The 13,584-nt window shown below is 43.8% G+C and overlaps 2 long non-coding RNA genes across 2 annotated transcripts; one reads left to right on the plus strand and one right to left on the minus strand.

The window, feature by feature from the left end:
* Positions 1 to 1,029: 1,029 nt before the first annotated feature.
* On the minus strand, positions 1,030 to 3,000 carry LOC118515228. Its single transcript, XR_004906991.1, has 2 exons — positions 2,784 to 3,000; positions 1,030 to 1,237 (listed from the first exon to the last, which is right to left on the minus strand). It is a non-coding gene; the product is annotated as an uncharacterized LOC118515228 (long non-coding RNA).
* Positions 3,001 to 12,826: 9,826 nt separating this feature from the next.
* On the plus strand, positions 12,827 to 13,377 carry LOC118515226. Its single transcript, XR_004906989.1, has 2 exons — positions 12,827 to 12,944; positions 13,273 to 13,377. It is a non-coding gene; the product is annotated as an uncharacterized LOC118515226 (long non-coding RNA).
* Positions 13,378 to 13,584: the final 207 nt, after the last annotated feature.

Genomic DNA, 13,584 nt, shown 5'->3' on the forward strand with positions numbered 1-13,584 from the left:
CTGCGCGACATACGGACATTCCTTGCCGGTCTGCTTCGCGGGGCACCGTATGTGCGTTTTACTACTGTTACACACCAAACTAAAACTCGACCTTCTCTCGCTGGGGATGGGAATCGTGCGTGTCACTTCCATCTCCCCGCTTCCCAGTCCTATCCAACCTCGCTCTTCCCCTCCTAAAACATCACGCTTGGGTGCACGGAAAACGCGAGGCGGGTAAAAATAAACAACTATAATTAAATATTCACCTATGCCTTCAGTTGGCCGATCAGTTCCATCGGGCGCTTGGGTGCTGGCGGTAGTGATGATTTGGGGGGGATGGGTTCCGTTCCGCGGCTAGGCGTTGTCGTTGTCTGGCGCAACACCTAGTACTGGCTTATCCGTCACACTGCTACGGTACTTGCTTCCGTTATGGGTATGGGCCAAAAAAAGTAGGGCCGGACCGAAGACAAACAACATACCGGCTTCCGTTCGGTGACCGTTTTCCTTGTCCTGTTACACACACACACTCCCCCACCTCTTCACAATTTGTCAACGCGACCAAACGTCGCGTGTACTAGCACAACGTTCTCTATCCGCGATACACCGTTCCGTAGGGCTCTGACCGAGTGCTCTGTGGGCTTCTCGGTTAAATTGAAAAATTTCCGGACACCATCCTCACTCTAGCGGTTCAGTGGGCCTGACTGAACAGGAGTCAATTTATGTTTTCCCAATTTCTCCGGTCAATTTTTCACACGCTTTTCACCCGGCCTTGCTGCCTCCAAACCATCGCTGCTCGCTGCTGTTTTCCCGCACATAACAAACCCTCCCGGCGGAAACCTTGGGCGAAAGGTTTGAAAAATTCACCTCACCATAATTCACTCCCGCTGGTTGTGGCCACTATTTTTACCACCGGGCGGGCGGACGCGCTGTTTTTCTTCTGCCCAATTTTCGCGAATCTCACACACACACACGCATTCCTTGATGTCTGCTGCAGTGGCTGATGTGTGTGCTTTTTTTCGATTATTTTCTTCTCAACGTGTTTTTCTCTTCTTTGGGTGGAAAATTGCAATGCTAACCTGAGAAACTCATTCGCCAACTTCCCGCAAATGTTTGTTTTTCACTCTCCCTCTCGCTTTTCCCCCCTTCTTGTTCACCATCCTCTACAGTCTCCTGGGGGAGGTTGGGGTGGATTTTGCACAATACGCTGCGTTTTTTTTTTGGTTCGTTTACTTCTTCGTTTGAATTTTCGCATCACCGTCTGTTAGTTTTTTGGAGGACATCAGACACACAAACGCCGGCAGTGGAACAGAGGAAAAAAACCCATCCGACACCCACTCGTCTCCCAACTAGAATAAACAGACGCAGCACCCCACCAAAAAAAACACACGCATGAAGATACACACTATACACCCGGTGTCGGACACCACATACCAGGGTGTGAGAAGCCGCATCGAAGTGCCGCGCTCGGATAAAATAAAAGAAAATGGGAAAACGAAAGCCGGCCAGCACATTCACTTCCAATAGGGCTACGAAACCGCAACACTTCGCTCTTTTGTTTATCATATTAATCCACACCGGGCCCCACCGAAACCGTGGTCCGTGGTGCTTCGGTTTATTGCTGCGAAAATTCATTTTCCCAAACTCAAGGTAAGCTGTGAAGCTTTTGGGGTTGGCAACGGCTAGAATAAAGGCAATGAAATCCAGTGCATTCAATTTTTGCGCAATACATGAGATTTGGTGCGTGCGTTTCTTTTTTTGTAGGAGGAATTATAGGCACACGTTGGAAACTTCATCTCGAGAAAGAAATTCATCCCAACAAAAAAATGTAATGTGCGATCAGAAAAGGGATTTAAATTAAATATTTTTCAATTTAAAATTTTGCTTTAAACTGCTTTCCAACACACGTGCGATTTAATAAAGCAGCGCTATAATTGTTCAAAGCGCTCCTGACCGTGTAAACACACGATCGCCAAAGATCTTAACTTGTTGGCAACCGAATGTTGAAAAGAAAAGTGATATTTACACGCCTCCCAAATCGCGATCCGCTAGCCACGGCGAGCCGGGCAGCAAAATGTCAACCACAGTCCTCTATTTCGGACTCTTTCGTCGGCGATCGTCACCGTGAAGGTCATGATCATTAACGAACTACATGCGAGCACAGCAACAACAAAAAATAGGCATCGACCACGAGGATCGCGACGCGAAAAAAGATTTATTCAAGTGTTTTATGCTACGCATTACATCGACGACGACGATAGCGACGATCTTCACCCAACGCACTTGGTTCGCGCTAAATGAAAAATTCACGATCAGGGGCACGTTGTTGCTAACGTGGTTTGTGAAGGGTTCATCACTGCTTCCGGTTGGGCTACGAGCGTTTTTTTTTTCGTTCTGTCACACGCACGATCGTGGCAATTCAATGCCACCGTCACCGTGTCTTACGGATGGGAAAATTCAATTTATAATAAAACAAAACCCCATAGACCCCTAGCACCGAAACAATAGACCGTTAAAAAGCACACGTACACCGCACGCCGGGGTTTTTCGGTTTTCACGCTTGCCCGTCCACTCGGGGGTCATCCCTTTTTTGGGCTCATATAAAGGCTAAATATTTTCCGTTTTGTACGCACATCACCCAAATACACAAAAAAACGACTAAAACAAATAAGTCCAAACGGGTAGCCACACACAAACACAACATACAGACGGAAAAAACAAAACAAAAAAAACGAACACTAACCAACAACTACTGCACCGTATTCGTTCTCGTATTCAATTATTTACGTTAAAAACTACCGTATTACCACTACGAAAGCATCCCGCGTGCGTGTGGCACTCGTGAGATGTTTGCTTTTCTTTGGAGTTTTCCCCCGGCCGGGGAACACGCAAAAACACTCGAAACCAACACAACAAGTTGTTGCCCTGCCGAGCAACAGTAACGTGAGGCGCCAACTAGCAACAACCAGCAACAACCGCTTCGTTCGCCGTCTACATGCACACTGGCTTCTCTGTTGTGGCTGCCTGCTGACTGTGTTTCCCCGGCCACGGTGCGGGAGCTTTCGTGATCGCGCGTGTTCGAGATGGGATTGGGGTGTAACCGAAAGTTTGGTGCTTTCGCTTTCAACTGTCTGTTGAGACATACTTTCGCTCAACTTTGGGTGTTGGTTCTTTAAACTTGTTCTACTTCATTTAATAAATTAAGGCAAAGAAACTTATAATAATTATTTCATATAACACGAAGATTTGATCCTGTTCAAATCTGATTTCTTTCCTCTTCGAAAAATTTATTCATTTTGTTTAATGTCATTTTTATTTTTACTTTTTCAAATTATACTATTTTTATCTAGGAAAAACTTACAATCAAAACTAGGTTTTAAATAATAAATTAAGTTCTTTGTAGCAGTTTTAAAAATATTTAATAATACAAATTGGGAAGGTACGGTTATTAGCAGAACCGATCTTCATGCGGCCGGACTCGAATATCGCCGAATCCCGTCAGAATCAGCTTCCCGTACGCAGATCGGATTGTATGATTGAAGCGATTGATTGAAGGATAAAATCTAGTCAAGGCAGCAAGAAACAGATTTCAAACAAATCATTATTTTACCGAAATTCTTTCTAAAATATCTTTCATTTTCAAGAACGCAAGCGCTGTTGCATGTTTTAAGGAAATAAATAGAGTATACTTTTATTCCTCTTTCGTATTTTGTTTATACGTTAGGGACGGCCTGGGTAAGCAATACGGCCAGGTCGTTTTTCATGAATAAAAAAATTGGACGGCCTGGGTATATTGCTTCTCTTCTGTATATCATACTAATAATATTAAAAGAATTTTGTATAAATTAAATTAAAACATCCAGGGAGGTTAGGACGAAACTATAAATAGATCAGATTAAACTAAAACAATAAAAAATGGGCGAACAAGTGATAAGTCTCAGTGATGAGATAAATACTATTTCAAACAACAAACCCTTTAGAACGGATTGCTGTTGAAAACATTATTAATATCTATCTCCAATTTCTAATTTATTCCTTCTCAACGTTAAATTTAAGCAACACGTCCAGGCCGTCCTGCATGAATAAAAAAAAAACATATTTTTCCAGAAGAAAGGCTGGCTGTATTGTTATAAAATGTATACATGGATTAAAAAAATTTCTAAACTCAAATTTAACACAATGCTGGTCAATCAAGCCTATACATTTTCTTTCCAACTTATTATTACACCCAACAGCCATTCTCTCACTATTTTCCTCTCTCACTCACTTTTGAGAGCTTCGAAGAGAGCGTTCGGGTTTTGTCTCACGTGTTCGGCTGACTCCGAACACATTCGAACCCGATGCAACCAGCGAACGAGCCAGCCAACCAGCCAGACGGCCAGACTCAGCCAACGAGGATTCCCCCCCCACAGAAGGGGGTGTGGTAGGGTGCTACGTGGGGGTAGTTGGTTTGCATCCCTTTTGTAAGGGCATCGTCGCTGTCATTCTAGCCCAATTGGAGATAGTTATGTTTCGCTGGTGCTGCTTTCTTTCGTACCTACCACCGCCTTTTCCTACGATACGTGGTGAACGTTCTTTGCTTGGCCCTTTGGTTTACTTTTTTTTTGTTTTCGTTTGTTCACCTTTCGGCCACGTTGCTTTCATTTTCCTTTAACCCCCATTCCCCACGCAGCGCATGCAGGGTGGAAATGCTCCTGTTCTTCGACCCTTTTTTTTGTCAGTTAGTGCTCCCTTGACCGGAGTGGTCAGCAAACCCAGACAAGCAGGTTTCGCGGTTTGCCGAAGATCGTCCGTCTGGAGTAGGTATGCGTTCATTCGGTTGCTGTGAAGAAATCTCGATTGACTCACGTACGGGGGCGCACTGCTTTTTTATTGGGACATTCGCTTCTCCATTTTTTTTGCTCCATCGTGCTGCGTTAATTCTGTGGTCCCATTTCGACCCCCAGACCACCAAACGGCAAGGCTGCAAAAGAACTCCCCGGCCGGGGAAGCCTTGTGGGTTTTTCACATCATCATCATCATCAGCCTCACCATCATCGCACGCTATCTTTCGGAGGCCTTCGTGTGTCCTCCTCTGCAGTCTGCAGTCCAAAGGCAGGGATAGGAGCGTCTATTTGATTGGCGCCCTTCGCAGCCCTTCGCAATGCCCACGGTAAGGCCCTTGTTTTCCCCCTTTGCATCCCACCTGTTAGTCTACCCGAGTGAGGGTAGACCCCCGCCGGCCAAAATGAGAGCAAACATATGCATGCAATCCTTCGCTCATGCAATCTTCGCCCAAGGGAAAAAGGGCGGTCCGGGTGTGTGCGACAGGACTGAAATAAAAACGGTGCAGAATGTTATGCTCGCAAAACAAAAACCAGTAACCCACGAAACGTGCATTAGTGGGTCACAGGATGACAGAGAGCGAAGGGTTAAAAACAAAACAAAAATAAAATGAGCCTACAATAGGGCCAGTGTGTGTGTGTAGTGGTGCGCATAAAGAAGTGCACAATGCTAGGCTGCAAAAAGTGCAATAACAACGCAAAAAGAAAACGGAAACTCCCCAAATATCCTCCTGCTGGTCCTACCTCAACCTCGGCCTGTGATCTATCTCCGGTGGCAAAAAAACCCCGCCGATAGTAGCAAGAAGCCACACTAACTTTACCAACAACTCGAAACACCTGCAGTGCCATTGCGCTCGAATGAACTTTTTCGTCTATCGTCTTCGCTCGGTTTTACTATTGGCTTGCTGGGGCCTGTGGCTTTGGAAGTTAATAGTTTTGGGGCATGTTAAAGCTAAACGACTGTAGACCACACACTGGAGGCTGTTGTTGTGCGGAGCCGTTTTTTATGCTAACAGCAACATGAACACAGCAAGCCATGATCATCAACAAGAGCTCACGAAGTTTGGTGCAAATTGTGCATGTCGTTTAAGGGAGATTGCCTAACTTCAGGCGTTTGTGAAGACGTTTGGGGATTTTTTTATGATTTTCTCTCTTAACCAGTGAAAGTTTTAATTCCTTTTTGCGATATTAAACATTAAAATTATTCCTTTTTTATTTAAATATGTGAATTATAAACAAAAAATTACGTCTCTCAACAACGGAGGCCTTTTTGCTCTCTTATTTTATAACAACAAAAAAACAATCGCCGAAAAACAATTATCATCTAACCTTGTTGGCCCTTCTACATGGTATGCTGCCCAAAAGAAGAAAAAAAACAGCAACACAACCACCTCCCGAGAAAGCTATCTAATAAAACATTCATTTGTCATTTCCAAAACAAGACACGAAAAACCTTTGCATGTTTAAGGCCATCCACAAACTCATTACGAAGTGCCCGCGACATGATAACACGCACACTCACACACGGGCGCTTAGTGTCCCTTCCGTGCGGTCTCTACGTGCTACAGTTGAACAGCATTTTCCAAGGAAAAATGTACCCTTTGCCTTGTGCTCTCGTACTCTAAGTCTCTCTAAGACAAACGCATGGATGCAGCGGGCATGTTATACCATTTAAAGAGCATCCAGACGAAACACAGCTCGACTATCAAAAATAGTTTGCGTTTATTGGCCTACCCTTCTTCTTCTTTAGTTGGGCTTCATTAAAGGTTTTGTTTCTGTGCAAACAAAGTCCTCCTGCTATATTTTGCACACAGCCACACACGTGTGCAAAAGGTGATGCAAAAATGGACTCCAACTCCAATCAAATCCTGTTTTTGGAGGGTTTATGTGCCCTGTTGCTGCTCACAGCATCTCGGTCTGTCTCGGCCGTTTGCGTAGGGATTTTCGCCTCCAAACTGGGTTGGAATGTTTATTGTTTGAATGTTGAAGGGTTGTCGTTCGTTCCGTTTTCGCCAGCCAACGCTTCAGAAGTGTCATTCCGGCTTCATTTGCCAGCGGTTCTTGGCAGCGGGTTTACGGGAAAGGGAAAAAGGGAAGCATTCAGTGACCTGTTACAGGGCTTCATGACGGTACAGAACGGAGGGACAAGGTGAAAGAGTACAGTCATACACACACACACACATAAACTCAGGTGCTTAAAGTGCGTTCTGAAGGCGAGGCATTGTTCCCGTTTCCTTCGATATCGCTTCTTGCGGGGGGTTTTTTGTGTCTCTTTAACAGGTTTTTTAGAATAAAGGTAAAGAAACAATTTTACCAACCATTGATTGATCGTTTTGCTGAGCGTGAGTGCATGAAAATGAAATAACACCCCGGCTATGATTGTTGTGAACTTTTCTCACACGTCACCGTCTATGAAAGGGGAAGTTACTACAACACCAGACGAACTCTCAAACTGAAAAACCAAAAAAAAACCGACAATATTCACCTCGTTGGGAGCAGGTTTATTTGTTAAACGGTTCACCTTTCGGCAGACTCCAGATCCGGACCCGAGCCCAGGGTGTGACAATCTCGTTGAGAAATGTTTCGCTTTAGATTAGACGAGAACATAAGCGCCGTGTAGCTGCAAACGGAGCACCGTCCGTCGTTAAATTTAAAGCAGGCATCCATACTTCATTCTTATGCTAAAACGGAACATCATAAGCAGGTAATGCACACGGTGCTCGAGAACGAATCTTTAAATGTGAAGCATTTCGGAACTCCCTTTTCATGTTTGGTCGCTCCAGTTGGGTCTTTCGTTTTTTGAGGATGGAAAAGTATCAGCTGATGGCCACCGACCGTATCGTCCACTCCACCCATTTATCAGCAGCCATAATTCTATGCTCGGGAAAGCGTCCACATACACACACACACACAGGGACACATCATTTCCCCGCGAAGCTTTCGACCGGTCGCTGTACGGTCGCGCCAAACATTCAACGCTACCAGAATGACTAATCAGATATGGTCGGGTCGCGATGAGTGGGGGAGTGTGGGGGGAAAGGAGGTAAGTGACCGGGGAAGTTTTGATGATGGTCGGGAAGATGTCGATATATCAAGCGAGTTGAACGAACTTGTGATATACTGGAAGCTTCTTCTATGTTTTGTTGCTGATTTGCATCATGATGTTAACAAATTGAGGACAATTAAATTACATAATTATACGAGACGAAAGAGAAAGATGATAGAAAACTAGGAAAAAGTATATTAAGAAGTATAACGAGGAGAAAAGATAAGCAAGGAGACAATACAAATATAAATTAAAAAAAAATTAAATAATGAAAAGCAAATAAACGAATAAATCATTTCTAATTAATGCACCTCAAGCTCTCACCACACAAATTTAGTATATTTTAAAGTCTATATTGCCTTTATTTGGTAATAAATATTTAAAAATCAATAAACAGAAAATTAAATCTACCGAAGAAAACTTAAAAATACAGCTATCGTTGTTTATGGCTTCATGTACGGCACAGAGTTTCTTCTATTTACTTTCGTTTATCGTAATATTTGCAACTTATTGCTTTCAACGCAACACGTGCCCTTAATTACTCACCCTTAAGCTCCACATTCGAAAGCTTTCAGCTTCGATTTCCTTTCATTTCCATACACAAACGTTCCGTCCCAAAACCATGCGGTAGGTCCAACGCAAACCGAAATCAAAGAGGTATATGGAATGCTGGAAATGGATCACTTTGCACGCATCATTTATAATTACCATTCCATTTCGATTTCGGGTTTTGTTGTGTTTCTCGCCACATGAAGAATACGCCGGTGTAAGAACCCGAGACACAAGAATAGCCGAGAAGGCTTCTAAAGAGAACTAGGTTCTCTGTTGCTTCTACGATGGAATCGTGGAGCAAAGCTTTCATAATTCTTTTGCTATGGCACGTAACCTCCGGCATGGACCTGTCTGCATAAACTTTGCTGGAAGTTATGTTCCTCGTTCCCTACCCGTTCACCAATTAGACCCCACCCCCCCATGATCATTCTCATCGATTACTCCCGTGCCCGATTCATTTCCATTTAGAATTCGGGCTGGAATGTTTCAATCTTCCGTTCCGAATTATTCGATGCGCGTCCCACAAAAATAAACCAGAGTGCACTCGCGTCTTGATTCCTTTTGCCGATTGCAACCCGCACCAATGCATTCCGAGGTGTTGAAATATTAATATCCCCTAGCATTCACCGTGCCTCGCCGTAAAGGCTGGCTGGTGACGGACTCGAAAACGGAATCGGAAGGAACGGAAATTCAAAACGCCAGTCAGCCCATTTTTGGTGCTCTCGTTCGATTGGTGGCGTTGTCCACCGGACTGCTACAAGGCAGGTGACGTAAGGAGAACGCGAACGCGTGAATAGCAATGGTTCTTAACTTCCTTCCTCGACGCCAACTCTTTTAGCTTACTCAAAAAAAAAACTTAAACGTCACAGCACATCATTTCTTTAAAAAAAAAACACCCCCCAAACAGACACCAATAAAGGAAATGGCCGAAGAAAAACGTGCACGAATTGCACAATTTATTTGCTGCGCGGATTGCCTAATTCGAGGCGCTTCAAGCTTGTTCCTCATAGCTATTGATGGTCTTCCTTCTTCTTTGATTGTATTTTTATATTTCAATCAATCCATGCCCACCCGGCTGACCAATTTACGAACGCTGAGGTATTAGGTATTTATTTTTAATCAAAGTCATCAAAATCCGCACCACGGTATGATTATCTGTCCCCTGGGCAGAAGGGCTTAAGGGGGGTTTCGCTTGTGCTATCGGCCCGAAGCTACCTGTAATGCACCAAAACTCACCTACACACAGACACACAAACACACTCCCCCCCAAGGAGACCTTGAGACTGGTCAGGGCGGTTGCAATGGTACAATTCTTAAATGCAATTAGCGCATGAAAATTCCACCACCTCGGTTGTCCGGTTTGGGAAATGGAAATGCGTGGCGAACCTTGAACGAAATGTTTCCACGTCCGAAAGAAGGTCCGTACCGGCGAAGGTTGGTCCGCTTGGTAGTGTGAAAATCTGGACCGGAAAACCCGAACCTGCCGAGGAGGAGCTAATGGGAAGGAAGTTTTTGAGTCTTTCATAATCGAATTCTGCGTATCGGATTTCCGAAAACTAGGTACACGTACGAACTTGAGAAGGGAGCAAAACCCAACCCCTCCCCCCCCCCGAACCAAACACGCGTGGAAAACCTCACACCCACCGTAGGACTGTGCCCCTGGAATTGCATAAGCCGCCCGTGTACAAAATGCATCGAATGATGCAGGAAAAGCAGTAAGAGAGAGAGAAAGAGAGAGAGCAACGAATCAACAAACAAACTTCCACCAAAGGGGGAAATAGTTGTATTGATTTTGCAGTTCTTTGCAGAGTTCCACCGATTGGTGATGCAACCCGTGGTAACCTAGGTGGAGGAGGTGGGGTGGAAAATTGGAAAATTGAGTCGAGAAGCAGGTTAAAACATAAAGCAGCGTACATCGCCAAATACAATCTAAACGTTGTTGGGTGGTTCTCGTTTTTTCCGGGGCGAGGACTCCCCGGTTTCTCCCACATTTCGTCCATTTCCAATAACTTTGGTGAGATATCGGTGAGTGTAATCCTAACCATTCCGGTGCGCTATCCACTGGCACATAATGAAGGTAGGAATGCGCTGTATATTGGCCCAGTTAGGCGACTAGACTTGTGGTGCATGATGGTGAGGGAAATATGCGAATAATCAAATTGATTTGTTTGAAATGGCTGGAATCACTCCAATGGGGCTTGTGATGGATTCAAGTTAAACCAAATGGGTTAAGGAATGTGCAGAAAATTATGATATGATATGTTGAGGATAAGGCCAGAGAATTTTACAGTAGGGTGAAACTGGTTCAAAGTATATGAAACTTGAGCCAGAATTACTTCATTAATTCCAAATCTACTGCATTAGGTCCACCAAAAATAATTATTCAAACAATATTGATGCGTTTGTGCAAATGTGCAACAATCGTCTCACCGTCCCTGGTGACCCTGGTTTCTTTTCCATTTCTCTTGGTGCCAATGATTGTATAATTCGTTCAGCTAATCAGACTAGCCTGGCACAACAAAATCCGATCGCGCTTGTTGCAGAAAAAAACAAATACTCCCAGTCTAGTGCAATCCACGTGAAGCGTTGACCAATGCGTCCGGGAATCATCAGCAAATCAAATCCGATTTGCATACGGGCAGCCCTTCTGACGCAGGCCGCCCATATGTTGCGTTTCGGTATGTTGTAATAGAACCATCTACACTTGCATCATCAATTGATTATTTGGGATCCGGGACTAAAACACACGCACACACACATTCTATGCAGCTAATTTACAGATGCTAGGCAACATGCATCTTCGCAAGAATGATTTCTTTTGATCGAAACTTTCGATTTTCAGAATCAGAACACGCCCGAATGGTATCGAACGAGAACTGTCAAGAGCGCATTCTGGTTGCACATTGTTCAACCATAAATGGGCAACTGGCCGGTTGTTCGCATTGTCGTGGCCACCTCGAAGCTCGATTCTGCAGCTGTCCATGTAGGTGATGCATCACGATTCGGAACGATCAAGCAAGGCGGAGGTTGTCGGAGGTGTGCAAGTCCCGATATGGCAATGCGCAAAACCAAGAGGATTTTAACGCGCTCGAAGTAAAAGAAAGCAATTCTTGCAAACAGGAATTGTGTGTGCGTGCTTTTTTTTTTTTTGTTCAACTGAATAATGATGACAAGTTGTTACCATTTAGGTTCTTCGTCCAGGTTCGTCTTTATGCGATTTTGACACTTATCGCATCAGCAAGGCGGGCAATAACAAAAAAAACAGCGACCAATGAGATGAGGTGAAAAATAAATTAATTTCACTCTTTCTTTTACACATTTTCTTACAGTTCATTTTTCTGTTCTTAAAACCGCTGAAAACAGTTTTTCAAATCGATGTGAAATATTTCATGAGCGTGAAATTTTTCTCGAAGCTTCAGATCGCAACATAAAAGCTCTCTGTCTTCGAAATTACAACGTTCACCGATTGTCAGGGATCGTCACGGGGCATCATAGAGTCTTAAGTTTAATAAATTTGAGTAAAAAGTATTTTTTACAAATTTAGCTTACTAAAGCAGCTGTTTTTCGTGAATAAAATTATGTTTCCTCTTCTTCTGTGGCACTACAACCTCGAGAGGTCTCGGCCTGCCATTTCTGGCTTTCTGTGACTTAATTTTACCCGTAGAAATGTAGTCAGCCTTTCGTACGGGGAGGCGGTCTGGATGGGATTTGAACCCCGGCCCTGCCGTGTGAAGACCGGCGCCGCTGTCACCTCGGCCACCGGACCGCCCCATTAAATTATGTTTAGGCCAAGTTATTTTTTTTTATCCATTATCCATTTTATCCAAGTCCTAGACAACATTTAGTCCGAAAAGGCTTAACAGACTGTGATATAAACACTCAAAAGGCAGCAGAGACTGTGAGTCGAAGCACATCTGAATAATACTGCGTCTATTCAAATAATAAATGAATAATACTGCGTAATAGATCTTCAAATAGCAGAACGTTGTTATAAGAAAAAAATCGACAGCCTGTATCCCTTAAGAAAATGTTTGAGTGATGAACTTGTTACTTCGCATGCCAAATGTTGATCAGTATAAAATAACAATAATACCTGAGATTTAAATATTTACTTGTCCTTTTTTTTCGTGATCTTTTATTCGACGAAATGTCTTATAACCAAAATTTAAACTAACAAGGCCTGTCAAATTAATACTATAAAAATGCATAGAATATTATATATTCATAAATAATTTCTCCTCAACCAACACATTATTTCAGAATTATTTTTATTTTAATGCATTTAGAAATCCCTTAAGCTTCCCGCGCACCCTTCTGTCATACACTGTTCGCTTAAAATTGACGCCTGCAGTCTCTCTCTCTCTCTCGCTCTCTCGAACAGACTCTCCCAACCACAATGCGGGAAACGCAAAATGATCGCATGCAATGCGGCATACTCAGCTCGTATGCGTAGAGCAACAATCAGTTCTCTTAAACCTTTCAAAGCGAACGCACACGCGTTCCGTCACCGAATAAACACAGTTTCTTCTCACCGATAGCAAAAAAAAGTTAGTATTTATACATATGCACAAAAGCTTTCTTTCCTTTTCCGTCCCCTCGAGTATCTACTACTGCGGATTAAATTTAAGAGATCCCCGAGAGCATTGTGATCGTGAATTTTCAAGTGCAAGATTGATCTGGAAAGTGAATGCTTGTGTGCATGTGCGTGTGCGTATGCTGGACGTGTGTGTGTGTGTGCGTGTGTGAAACTGTTTCCGATTGTTTGATTTTCAATTTTCATTCATAGCTGGTTTTATTTTTCGACCGTTTTGCCTCTCAGTCTAATCCACCACGAACCCCCTTTTTCTAACACCCTTCCCTACTGCTGCTGTCTAGCTTCCGCTGAGGTTCGGTAACGAAAAAAGCAAGAGCGTACAGTGTCAAGCAAAACATCATCAAACAGATATAGAGGTCGACCAAAAGTTACCCCCTTTCCATCGAGAGATAAGGATAAGTCGGTGAGTGATCGACGACTAGCAATTTCCGGAGTACCGTCCGGGTTTTGGCGGCTGTGTGTGTGTGTGTGTGCTTGTGCAAGCCAGTTAGTGTGACAAAGGCAACACGTGTAAGTGTCTGCGGTGTCCTGCGTGTGTGGTGTGGAAAGTTGCGCCGTATCGAAAGCCCGAAACCGTCGTCCCTTCTTCTCCA

The sequence above is a fragment of the Anopheles stephensi genome, unplaced genomic scaffold, assembly GCF_013141755.1.
Source record: "Anopheles stephensi strain Indian unplaced genomic scaffold, UCI_ANSTEP_V1.0 ucontig1, whole genome shotgun sequence".
Classification (NCBI taxonomy): Eukaryota; Metazoa; Arthropoda; class Insecta; order Diptera; family Culicidae; genus Anopheles; species Anopheles stephensi.